The following is a 12316-nucleotide window of genomic DNA, read 5'->3' as shown; positions in this document are numbered from 1 at the left end:
ACAACAACACCCTACATTGGGAAATCTACATCTCTAATGGTACACAGAGAAATCTACATCTCTAATGGTACACAGAGAAATCTACATCTCTAACGGTATACAGAGAAATGTCCACCTTTAACGGTACATAGAGAAATCTACATCTCTAACGGTACACAGAGAAATCTACATCTCTAATGGTACACAGAGAATTCTACATCTCTGACGGTAAACAGAGAAATCTCAATCTCTAACGGTAACAAAGAGAAATCTACATCTCTAACGATACACAAAGAAATCTACATCTCTAACAGTAAACAGAGAGAATTCTACATCTCTAACGGTATACAGAGAAATGTACCCCTCTTACGGCACACAGAGAAATCTGCATCTCTAACGGTACACAGAGAAGTCTACATCTCTAACAGTAAACAGAGAAATCTACATATCTAACGGTAAACAGAGAAATCCACACTCTAACGGTAAACAGAGAAATCTACATCTCTAACGATACACAAAGAAATCTACATCTCTAACAGTAAACAGAAATCTATATCTCTAACGGTAAACAGAGAAATCTGCATCTCTAACGGCACACAGAGAAATCTGCATCTCTAACGGTACACAGAGAAGTCTACATCTCTAACGGTAAACAGAGAAATCTACATCTCTAACGATACACAAAGAAATCTACATCTCTAACAGTAAACAGAAATCTATATCTCTAACGGTAAACAGAGAAATCTGCATCTCTAACAGTAAACAGAAATCTACATCTCTAACAGTAAACAGAGAAATCCACACTCTGGCGGTAAACAGAGAAATCCACACTCTAACGGTAAACAGAGAAATCCACATCTCTAACAGTAAACAGAGAAATCCACACTCTGACGGTAAACAGAGAAATCCACACTCTGACGGTAAACAGAGAAATCCACACTCTAACGGTAAACAGAGAAATCCACACTCTGGCGGTACACAGAGAAATGTATACATCTCGAACAGCACACAGAGAAATCCACATCTCTAACGGTACTCGGAGAAATCCACATCTCTAACGGTACTCGGAGAAATCCACATCTCTAACGGTACTCGGAGAAATCCACATCTCTAACGGTACTCGGAGAAATCCACATCTCTAACGGTACTCGGAGAAATCCACATCTCTAACGGTACTCGGAGAAATCCACATCTCTAACGGTACTCGGAGAAATCCACATCTCTAACGGTACTCGGAGAAATCCACATCTCTAACGGTACTCGGAGAAATCCACATCTCTAACGGTACTCGGAGAAATCCACATCTCTAACGGTACTCGGAGAAATCCACATCTCTAACGGTACTCGGAGAAATCCACATCTCTAACGGTACTCGGAGAAATCCACATCTCTAACGGTACTCGGAGAAATCCACATCTCTAACGGTACTCGGAGAAATCCACATCTCTAACGGTACTCGGAGAAATCCACATCTCTAACGGTACTCGGAGAAATCCACATCTCTAACGGTGCACAATTATATCAGCACTATCAGACAAAAAATATAATATCAAAAATTCAAGCGTTAATAGTTTTTGTTTTATATAAAGCATGCAAGTGCTCAGATTGAAATTTGTTTCGATTGGATTGAAATTCAATTAAACTGAAATTTTAGTTACTGGTTTGTAAAGATAAAGTTATTTGAAAAATTAACTTCAGCTTGAAACCAAAGGCCCGACAGACATATACTTATTATATATCAATGTATTATCGTTAGGTTAACATTGTAAGATCAGCAAACACTAAATCGTCCCGATAAATAGTCTAATTACTTATTTTGTTCCGCGCGATTTATCGTTCTCTCCGTATGACCTGTGGCGTGCAACACGCGATATAAGATGCTTGTTTTTTGAATATCGAATCCATTCGACAAAAACGTTTATTATAAAACTACAGTCAAGCACATTCTAAATGTTGTGATAAGTCAAGACACTCCACTGATTATGATTAAGGGGCCCACTATGATTACACTTCCGGTTCACGTGACGACCTCTTTCTGAAAGTGAAAATAGCGTGCATTTACCAATAATTGCTTGCATTGACAAGAGTACCTTACTACGCATGTTCTGAGTGATAGACCGGTAGCGTTTTTATGCGTTCAAGACGATGCAATATTTTAGTACAAATGAGGATTGATTAGGCCAAATTCTTGCGTTGCTTTTGTACAATGTACGCTGTTTCATGTAAAGATGATGTACTTGATTACGAATCTAACGAGGATAATACGTGACTGTTCATGATCGCGCCTACTACAATGCCTTAGGTTTGGTAACAGTCACATCAACATAATTGCATGTAAACATGTCTGTCGAGTGGCGCCCTATGTACTAATGCTAGCCGGTATATGTAAATCATTATTATACAGACCAAGAAACGATGTATAACATATGCCATACAAATGGTATCTTGTCTTTGTATCTTTAAATATTCCTTTTTCCACGGGCACTCGAATCTAAAGCTCTTTAGTGCATGCACTCGTGTAGACTTGCTTGAAGTCTATATGATTATTTTCTTAGTTTGGACTTGAGCAGGTCTATTGTGTGTTGCCGTTAGACTTGCTCAAGTCAATATATAGATATGGAAATAAGTGATAATTATAGAAACTGATAGCTTAGTCTGTTCCTAGAAATAACTAATAAAATGCAAAATTCTTTCTTGTATCTGAAGTTTCTGATTGGTCGAACGTGTGTTTGTTATTTCCTAGTTTGAAAACGTTTGGTGTTTGTTGGATCGAAGTTACTCAGTGTCAGCTGCTTTGCTCCAAACTGTCGCATCTGCAGATATGCAAATACAATGTACCTGTGCTACTTACAAAAGTATGTGCTGAAATACATCTTAATCACAAAAGCAATCTTACAGAAAATTGCAGCCCCTTTGGCCAGTAGTGAATTGTCTGAGATGTCCCGAACGGAAATTCCGATTGGTTCCGAATACATGTACAGAAACTTATATCTAGTTCAGTGGGTCGGTCGGCAATAGTAAACAAGTCTAGACTCTATTGGAATACCTCTGTTTTTGTTTCTAGTATTATATTACCTCTGGGATAAGAAATTGTTCTTTGAGAGGTTGCTGTGGTTGTATATTATAACCTGCTGTAATCTGGTTTTAGGAGTTTGAGTTTACTGTTGTAGAAACAACAAGTGAAATCTATGAGCACCACCCTGTCAAAAACCTTATCTTCTATTGGGCGTGTAAGATAAACGGCGAAGATGGCGGTCCTCGACTTGAAATTATCTTATATGATACCGCTTCCCACTTCCATGTTAGTTTAATATGTAGTCCGTAGTCTTCAGTATCGGTGTTAAAACACGTATTTCATATAACAGTCCGGACTCGTTAATACCTGAATTATACATCTTCGAGTTGGAAGTATTGCGGACTATAGGATTTTGTGAGTTTCTGTCTCCGAAATACCAATAACTGGGTGTCCCCATATCAGTATATTGTGTAGTCCACTGGTTTTTATGAAGAATTTATAGCTGCCTACCCGTCTCGATGATTAGTATATCAGACAAATCTGTAATTCATCTCTGTAATGCGCATCCGAGTAATTATATTGTTAATACTATTATATTGTTTAGTCCATAGACTTCTTAATCATTTAGTCTAAAGTCTAAAATCTGTCACCATGTTAGTGTATTGTTCAGTCCAAAGTCTGCAATCCATCTCAATGTTGGTAAATTATATTAGTCCAGAGTCTGCAATCCGTCTCCGTGTCAGTATGTTATTTAGTCCGAAGTCTGCAATCCGTCTCCGTGTCAGTATGTTATTTAGTCCGAAGTCTGCAATCCGTCTCCGTGTCAGTAGGTTATTAAGTCCGAAATCTGCAATCCGTCTCCGTCTTAGTATATTATTTTATCTGGAGTGTGAAATCTGTCTCCATGTTGATATATGATAATAGTTCAGAGTCTTCAATCTGTCTCCATGTTGTGTAAATGATTTAGTCCGGATGTGTTTTACGTCTCCGTGTTTGTATTCAGAAGTCTGTAATCCGTCTCTAGGTTGGTTATTTTGAAGTCCAGGGTTTTCTCCGTCTCTGTGTTTTTAGTCCGGAGTTTATCATCCGTCCTCCCTGTCACGAGATGTTAGATCGGACACCACCAGTAACAAGCGATACTACAATCGTGATGTATCATAATGAGGTCAACATTACCAGTTTTATAACGATGTAAACAATATACGCACATATATATAACAAACTTTCTATTACTTTTCAAGATAAGATAATCTATTTCCTAAACTAAACACGACCGACCTTTGGTCTCTTCATAAAATCCATCGGTGATAAGGGCTTCACTTCAGCTAGATGAAAAACAGCCCAAAATATAATTTCTAAAAATAGTGAGGTCTATTTTCGTTTATAGCATAAGAACCTATCAGAGTGATATATATGCATTGGTGTATTCAGGTATATTGGCAACAGTGAATACCTGAAAAGGTCAGAAAGCTCGGCAATAGACTGGCTGTACATAAACCCTACACCGATGTGTTTAACGGTTATAGCCTGTCTATGATCCTCCCTACAACTATATGTAATAACTCGACCATCAAACGGAAATGAAAAAGACTTCGTGCATGTTACACGTTTTATCTACCAGTCAAACTACACTAGATCGACGTCTTGGATGTATATTGGCAGTAATCAATAGCAAATTGCATTGCCTCCGAGAAGATATCTCATAATCACACGTATAAGTACGTGAATATATAGATCTTCCTCCTGTCCAATAAAGACTGACATTATTGTCAACTTTTTGTAACATCATCATTATTAATATCTTTTGGCATCATTATGGGATTTATCGCTTCATTTGGCTCACGTTTGGTTTATTAAATACTATAGAAAGATACACGTCACCTCCCGGAAGCACATCTCTGACCTATAGTCGTTTGTCTTGTTAAAACTTGATATATTTCTTGTTTATTAAAGGAGTCTAATTGTGGTCAAATCTTTTAAGGTTGTTTGTGACGAAAGGGTTCTGCCACAAGAAACCTCTGAAATACATTTATGAAAAGAAAATTATATTTTATTAATCTTTTGATGAGCGGCGCACTGAATGGGTATTCCGGAATGCATACATTGATTAAACTTTGGTAAAGCTAATTCATTTGTCAATTATATTTAAATTTCTAAAGTGAATTAACTCTAAACATGAATTGCACGTGTAATATATAAGATAGTATATACCCTTAAATGTCGTTTTCTCGAGTCGTTATTGAGTCGGTGTAATGTAATCAATGAAGTTGTATCGACACCAAAAGTTGAAACAATACTCTCATGATTTGATAAACAGATGAAATATTCGGACTGACCTCACAGTGGTTTTATAGAACTTATGTTTAAATGTCCGAACGTAGTAAGCTTTTGCTGCGTAACCTCCCCCTAATGCCCTTTCAGTACTATAAAATCACAAAACCTCTAGCAATCGGATTAAGAAGTGTTTTAATCCATTTCGACAGGTATTAAACTGATTTGTTCCTAAATATAGGTAAACCGTTGAGTAGCATAAACATGAGAGATTTAGTCCACTTTCAGGTTTTATTATAAATTATTATACCTTCTGTTAAAATCTCGTAATCTGATTGGTTGATAAAGATGTGAACATTTTCAATGTTACTTGCTCTTTTTACAAAGATAAAGAAGACAGGCTGTTATTCCAAAAAATAGCACATGCGCCAAACGTATACGTGCACAGTTCGTCCCAGTGCCAGGGTGTTATCAAATCACATTCATGGTTGGTTCGTTCGACAACTGTTGAGATCAAGTCTTGGTTTATGTCAAATCAACACAAGGACCTTGAAAAATGGTGAAGTGGTGAAACATGTCACTCGGTATAATAAAATAAAAATCACATTCATGAGAGGGCGATATTGCATATTTTCACCCCTCGGAAAGCATTGTTGATCTCGGCTTCGCGTCGGTTAACAATGCTTCCTTGGGGTGAAAATATGCAATATCGCCCTCTCATGAATGTGATATTTATATAATGTCAATTTGTCGTTTATAGATAATTTATTTTACACAGTTTCAGCATTTATCAAATTGATATACATTAATGCAATACTAATCTATGGCAGTATCATTTTTATTGCCATTATTTTGTAAAAAAAAACACACTGTGTCTTTCATTTTTGTTCAAAATTCTAAATATAACCTTTATATTTTTGAGGCAGAAAATTTTCTTAATTTCAAAGCAATATAACTACAAAATTTGACGAAATTCTACTGAGAAATGGTGACACAAATCTATTATCTTAAGCAGTAGTGAAGGGTGGTCGGGACAAGACCCGAAATCTACTTACTTATACGGTGACTGTTTTCAAATTATTTTTAAAATGCTTATATGAATTATTTCATTGGATAAATTTGAAGCTTAAAGCCTATTGTGGCAGAGATATAAGCTCCAATTATATTGGTCAGTAACATTTTCTAACCAGTTTAGGTCTTTCTCTGTCAAAATAGCCAGACAAATTGTTAAGTTTTCCACTTTTCTAACAAGACGATCCGTGCATTTTTCGGTCGTTGATCTAAACCCACAAAACATTTAACAATACTCTGTACACCTCAGGAAATGTATCATTATGCATAACCATCATACCCCTGTGTTTAATAAGTGGTGTGTTACGCGATTAAACACATATTTTAGATGTTGCACGCGTTTTATTCCCCTTGGAATAAATGAAAGGTTGGCAAGGACATTCTATTTGAGAGCAAAATAGTACTTTCCGTTTGGAATGTAAAACTGGACTTTCTGTTTGGGATCACGTATGAGACTCTCCCATTAACGCTGGTGTGTATGGTAAAAGACTGACAGGAACATTTCATTGAAATTAAAGTTGTGCAGGACGAAAACCTGTCTTTGATGTATCTGATGTTTGTGTAGTACTGAAATGAGGATATAACGATGTCCAAAAGTTACATTATTAACAGTTTCTATTTAACGTAGGTTGATGGTTCGTTTTAAAATTCAACATTGTTTAAAATAAAAAGTGGGGACTTAAAAGACAACCTTGCAGTAATCATTATGATTGGTTTATAAAGTAGCGAATGACTAACAAGATCTCATATGTTACACCTGCCCACAATCTCCCGTTATATGTTGACCTTATCAATATGATGTAAATATCCTTTACTATTAATAGTTTAAACAGCTGGTGGTAATGATCTCTACGTCTTAATTGTACCGAATAACCTATTAATTTGACTTACCTCCCCTTAGTTGGTAGCCGTACGTATATTATATTCATGAGTACGGTCTACAGTATGTGTTTTGCCCGCTGAAATATTATCACAATCAAATTTGCTGCGATTAATAGCTGGGCTGACATTTAGTAGTAAAAGCTCTAAAAATAAAGTACATAACATAAACATGGCATACGCTCAGGTCTGGTATCCAGTCCGTGATCTGAGGAACAGATTTCTGAGCCGTCAGTCAGTGGTCGTATCATCATTACTACAATAGAAGATACGTGACGTTAAAGATATATACAAGTTAGTTCTTGCGTATAAAATTACAATTCTTATATGTTTACCTGTCACAACTATACTCTACTTGAGAAACATCTGTAGCCCGTACTCATATCCAATATATGTACGGCTACCAATTAAGGGGAGGTAAGTCAAATTAATAGGTTACTCAGTACAATTAAGACGTAGATATGATTACCACTTACTGCTTAAATCATGTATAAATAGTCTTCGTATATTCTTCATGTGTGAAAAGCCAGTCGATAATTGTATCAGAAATTGTTCATATATATATAGACAAAGATAAAGAAAATTAAAATATCAATTTAAGTGGGTCAAAGGGGCCTGGGTTTTTACATTACATTTTATTTCTAAAACATTTCAGTAAAAACTGAAATCGAACGTGTAGTAGAACCGATAAAACATACATCAACTTAAATATAATCTAATTCCGTGATCAACCATACAAAAGTTAGAGCAACATCCAAGACATCAGAAGTGTACAGGACGAAGTATGTATGATGAAAACCTGTATGCTTAATGCAATTTCACGCGAAGTATCGAGATGCTTTGGGCAGGTTTTAGGGATTTAGTCTCTAAGTTAACTATAAGTCTGCCAAAGCTGTTAAAATATATTGTTATACCTTTACTTTTATTCTCTATACTCTTCTATAGTGAAAAAGTTCGAAATTTCAGATTGCCTTAGAAAAATGTTGACCGGTCAACATCGAAATGTTGACTGGCTTTGAGTGATATGTTGACTGCTTACGTCACAGCTCATTACTATTCGGTACTTCCCGGCCATTACTCGGCAACTTCCGCCGTTAAGCAATTACCAATAGTGACATCCCTATAGGAAGTATTGCTCACGTCTGCTTCCGGCCGTCTGCAATGTTTATGTAGGACAGATTTTCGGAATTCACTGCTGCAGAAATTGATGAAATTCTTAATAACAGAGACAGTACAAACACCAAGAATGTGATCAGAGTTGCAGAGAAATTAATAACAGAGTATATTGAAGCAAAGCACAACGCATTACCACGGCATTTTTTTCAAGATAAATCCAAATTGGAAACGTCAGAAATTTTGAAAAAGTTATAACAAAACATTTGTAGACTGAGTTTTCGGTCAACATGTGTTATGTTGAACCCTCGGACCACACTGTTGCCTTCGGCCTCAGGCAACAGTGTGGTCCTCTGGTTTAACATAAGACATGTTGTCCTCAAACCCTTGTTTGTTTGTTTGATTTTGTTTCACGTCCTATTAACAGCTAAGGTCATTTAAGGACGGCCTCCAATGTATGCAAGATGCATGCGCGTAGTATATGTGTGTGTATTTTGGGAGACTGCGATATGTTTGTGTTTGTTTCCTCGTGATAGCGCGGAACTGATGCCGACTTTATAGTGCTACCTCACTGAAACATACTGCCGAAGAGACCCAGCAGGACGCCCCACCCGGTCACATTAAACTGACAACGGGCGAACCAGTCGTCCCACTCCTAATTTGCTGAGCGTTAAGCAGGAGAAGAAACTACCATTTTTCAAGACTTTTTTGGTATGTCTTGGCCAGGGGACAGAACCCAAAGCCTTCCTCACAGGGGTGAACGCTCAACAAATGGCCACAAGTGAGGCATTGTCAAGGGAGACATTAGGAAGAAAGTTATTTAGAAAGGAGAGAAGAGATAAGGTCCCAAATTTAGTCGCCTCTTACGATCATGCAATTGGGGGCAGCAGGTACAATTCTTACGCCCTACCTGCAGGGTCCGTCCTCAAACCCAGTCAACAAATGTATACTATTGCTGATCTATAGCCGGTGTGTACTTTTCATTGTTCTGGGACAGAACTAGGTGGGTGTTTTTTTTATAATAGACAATTTGTTATTTTCTTTGCACTAACACAGACTATAAAAACACATTACCCTAAGCTTTCGTTTTTACATTCGTCAAGTTGTAAATAAATATGTATTTTTTACGTCATGTCTCTAAGAGAAAATGTACACTACCGTGCTCACTTAATGCTGAAGTTGACGCCCTCTTTTCACAAGCATGACGTAAGTTACTCCTGCTCAAGTCGGTGACATTTACTGAATGGACATGGGCACGAGCCGATTACGTGTACGATACACGTGTATGACTTGGCATTAAAATCGATTAAGATCGGTTGGAAATGTACACCGCCTTATGTACGGGTTTGACTTGTACTCGCTATCGGATCTTAACTCAAACTATGTTATCTGAAAGCACAGAGCTTTTATATGTTACATGGAGAACCCGATTTATTTACTTAATAGATTTACGTTAAAACAACTCCCACTCGAAACAACAGTGGTTGAGTTGTACGGAATTGCTATTTCTAAGGCAGACATGCAATTCGGTGGTAACTTATCTTTCGCTGAAACAGAAGAGCATCAGATCCGTGCACTTTAAAAATTGAGAATAGGTTAAAGAAAGACCCGGATGTTTGGTGCCTGATCTGCGAGTGGACCTATCTTCTATACGATAGTGGTAACTGTAAACCTCAAGTTATCAAATGATATCAAGCAGGATTTTTACCCGAGTTATTTTTGAAATTTTATAATAATTTAGTTCCGGGAAGGTGTTATGTGGAAAATTATCCGATATCTTTGATTCAATCCAATTCATAGCGAGGACTATCTAATTCCGCGGTCCTAGTTGATACGGAGTCATACGGGACATTACATTTGTCTGTTTTAAACATATCAGTTTTCCGTTATGTCAGGATGAACAACAAGGCCAGTGAAAAACAATCTTTACATCGACGAAGCCATATCAGTGACATGTAACATGTCGTCTTCTCAATGCTGCACGTGCAAAAATTGTGTTATTGGCACAGACTTTAGTATTGTAGTTTAGGTACGTTGGACCCTCAAAACATTTGTTTAATATCTTATTCCACCCGATAATGTGTATTGATCTGAAAATGTTTAAAGGTTAGACACAGGGTAAACAGAGCAGGCTTATAGATATATCACTTAGATAGGCATGTATACTCTTAGAAGACGTGTGCAAACACGTGGCTTACATTTATTACAAAACGAATAAGTTTATTTAAATTTATGACCCAACCCCACAATTGGTGGTATCCAATAACAGGACATGTTTACCTGTGTGTACCTGTGTGTACCTGTTTACCTGTGTGTACCTGTTTACCTGTGTGTACCTGTGTGTACCTGTGTGTGTACCTGTTTACCTGTGTGTACCTGTGTGTGTACCTGTTTACCTGTGTGTACCTGTGTGTACCTGTGTGTACCTGTGTGTACCTGTGTGTACCTGTGTGTACCTGTGTGTACCTGTTTACCTGTGTGTACCTGTTTACCTGTGTGTACCTGTTTGTACCTGTTTACCTGTGTGTATCTGTGTGTACCTGTTTACCTGTGTGTACCTGTGTGTGTACCTGTGTGTGTACCTGTGTGTGTACCTGTGTGTACCTGTTTGTACCTGTGTGTACCTGTGTGTACCTGTTTACCTGTGTGTACCTGTTTGTACCTGTGTGTACCTGTTTAACTGTGTGTACCTGTTTACCTGTGTGTACCTGTGTGTACCTGTTTGATGTTGTTTTTGTCGATTAAGGGGTCAAAGGGGACTCCTTTGCTACATCGGAAAGAATAACCGACCCCATCGGTAAATGTGAGAAATCAATGGGGGGAAAACCCCACATATTTTAACAAAAAGCTAAACACCGAGAATATGGGTGGTGGTTGATGTGTGTTGATAGGAGATATCACACTCCCCTATACTATTTGTATCAGTTGCTATGAAAACGCACTTTTTATTGATAAAAAGTTAAAATATCCCCTTCCTTCCCTAAATAAAATAACAACTACCAGCCAGCACAACGTGCGTGTCAGCTGCCCGTCTCAGAACGTGATATAAATAGTCAAAGGCTGACGGTATTGATAGTTACATTCGGTTATATATTGTACTGGTTTCAATAAACGTCTTCAATTTCAGAGATATCTCTTAAAACCCCAGACTACTTTAAGGGAAGGTGAATAAGATTAAAGAAACATGCGAGATCACTGCAATCGATTAGGATAGAAGAAGTGTTCATCTTGTTACGATTTTCACGAACACGTTCCAGAAAGAGAGTTCCCCATCTACTAGCTGCTGTCGTTTGTCGCTGATCTATGGTCCCTCCACATTTACTGAGGCTTGTGTGGGTAAACATATCTGGGTTGGTGGAAGTAAGCCTGAAACCTCGGAGGAATTATTGCTAGCATGTGTATGTCAGGTGTTCTATATGGGAGGATAGAATGTTAAAATTGTTTTAACGGGTACGGGTATTTAACATAAAACAGTTAATTCTCAATATAAACTGTACGAAATAAACTGTTCGAAATAAACTGGTATATGCATCAATAAAAAGTACAGATCATGTTGATAATTAATCGTGTAAGGTTTTAATTAATTAGAATTAATGTTCCGGACCCGAGGTTACGTCCCCAGTAAAACTAGTAAGTGGGACTAGTAATTGGGATGTTTTAAAAAGCTGATTACTTTCTATATGGCATGGGCCTATTCGCGAATGGGGTATTACATATTTCAATTCTATATTACATACCATCACTTTGTGGACAAAATGATGTGATACATTAAAAGAAAAAATATGGTGGCGTAACATTTTAGTATTAATGACGTCATAATCACGATAGATCCCGTCCGGACAATCAGACATCTAACATGTTCATATGTAGTAGGATGGTTACATTATATTATAATATTATATAGAAAAAACCACAGAAAGTATCGTCAATTATACCGAACTACCTGTATAACGTCAATTATACCGAACTACCTGTATAACGTCAATT

At 37.3% G+C, this 12316-nt stretch overlaps 1 protein-coding gene across 6 annotated transcripts in view; it reads left to right on the top strand.

Annotated features, from left to right (window-relative positions):
• The window catches only part of LOC110458440 (cAMP-dependent protein kinase catalytic subunit alpha), a 159490-nt gene that overhangs the window by 96787 nt on the left and 50387 nt on the right, over positions 1 to 12316 (top strand). The window lies entirely within an intron of this gene.

The sequence above is a fragment of the Mizuhopecten yessoensis genome, unplaced genomic scaffold (genome assembly GCF_002113885.1).
Source record: "Mizuhopecten yessoensis strain PY_sf001 unplaced genomic scaffold, ASM211388v2 scaffold1255, whole genome shotgun sequence".
In the NCBI taxonomy this organism is placed as follows: Eukaryota; Metazoa; Mollusca; class Bivalvia; order Pectinida; family Pectinidae; genus Mizuhopecten; species Mizuhopecten yessoensis.
This window is presented reverse-complemented; position numbering and strand designations above follow the sequence as displayed.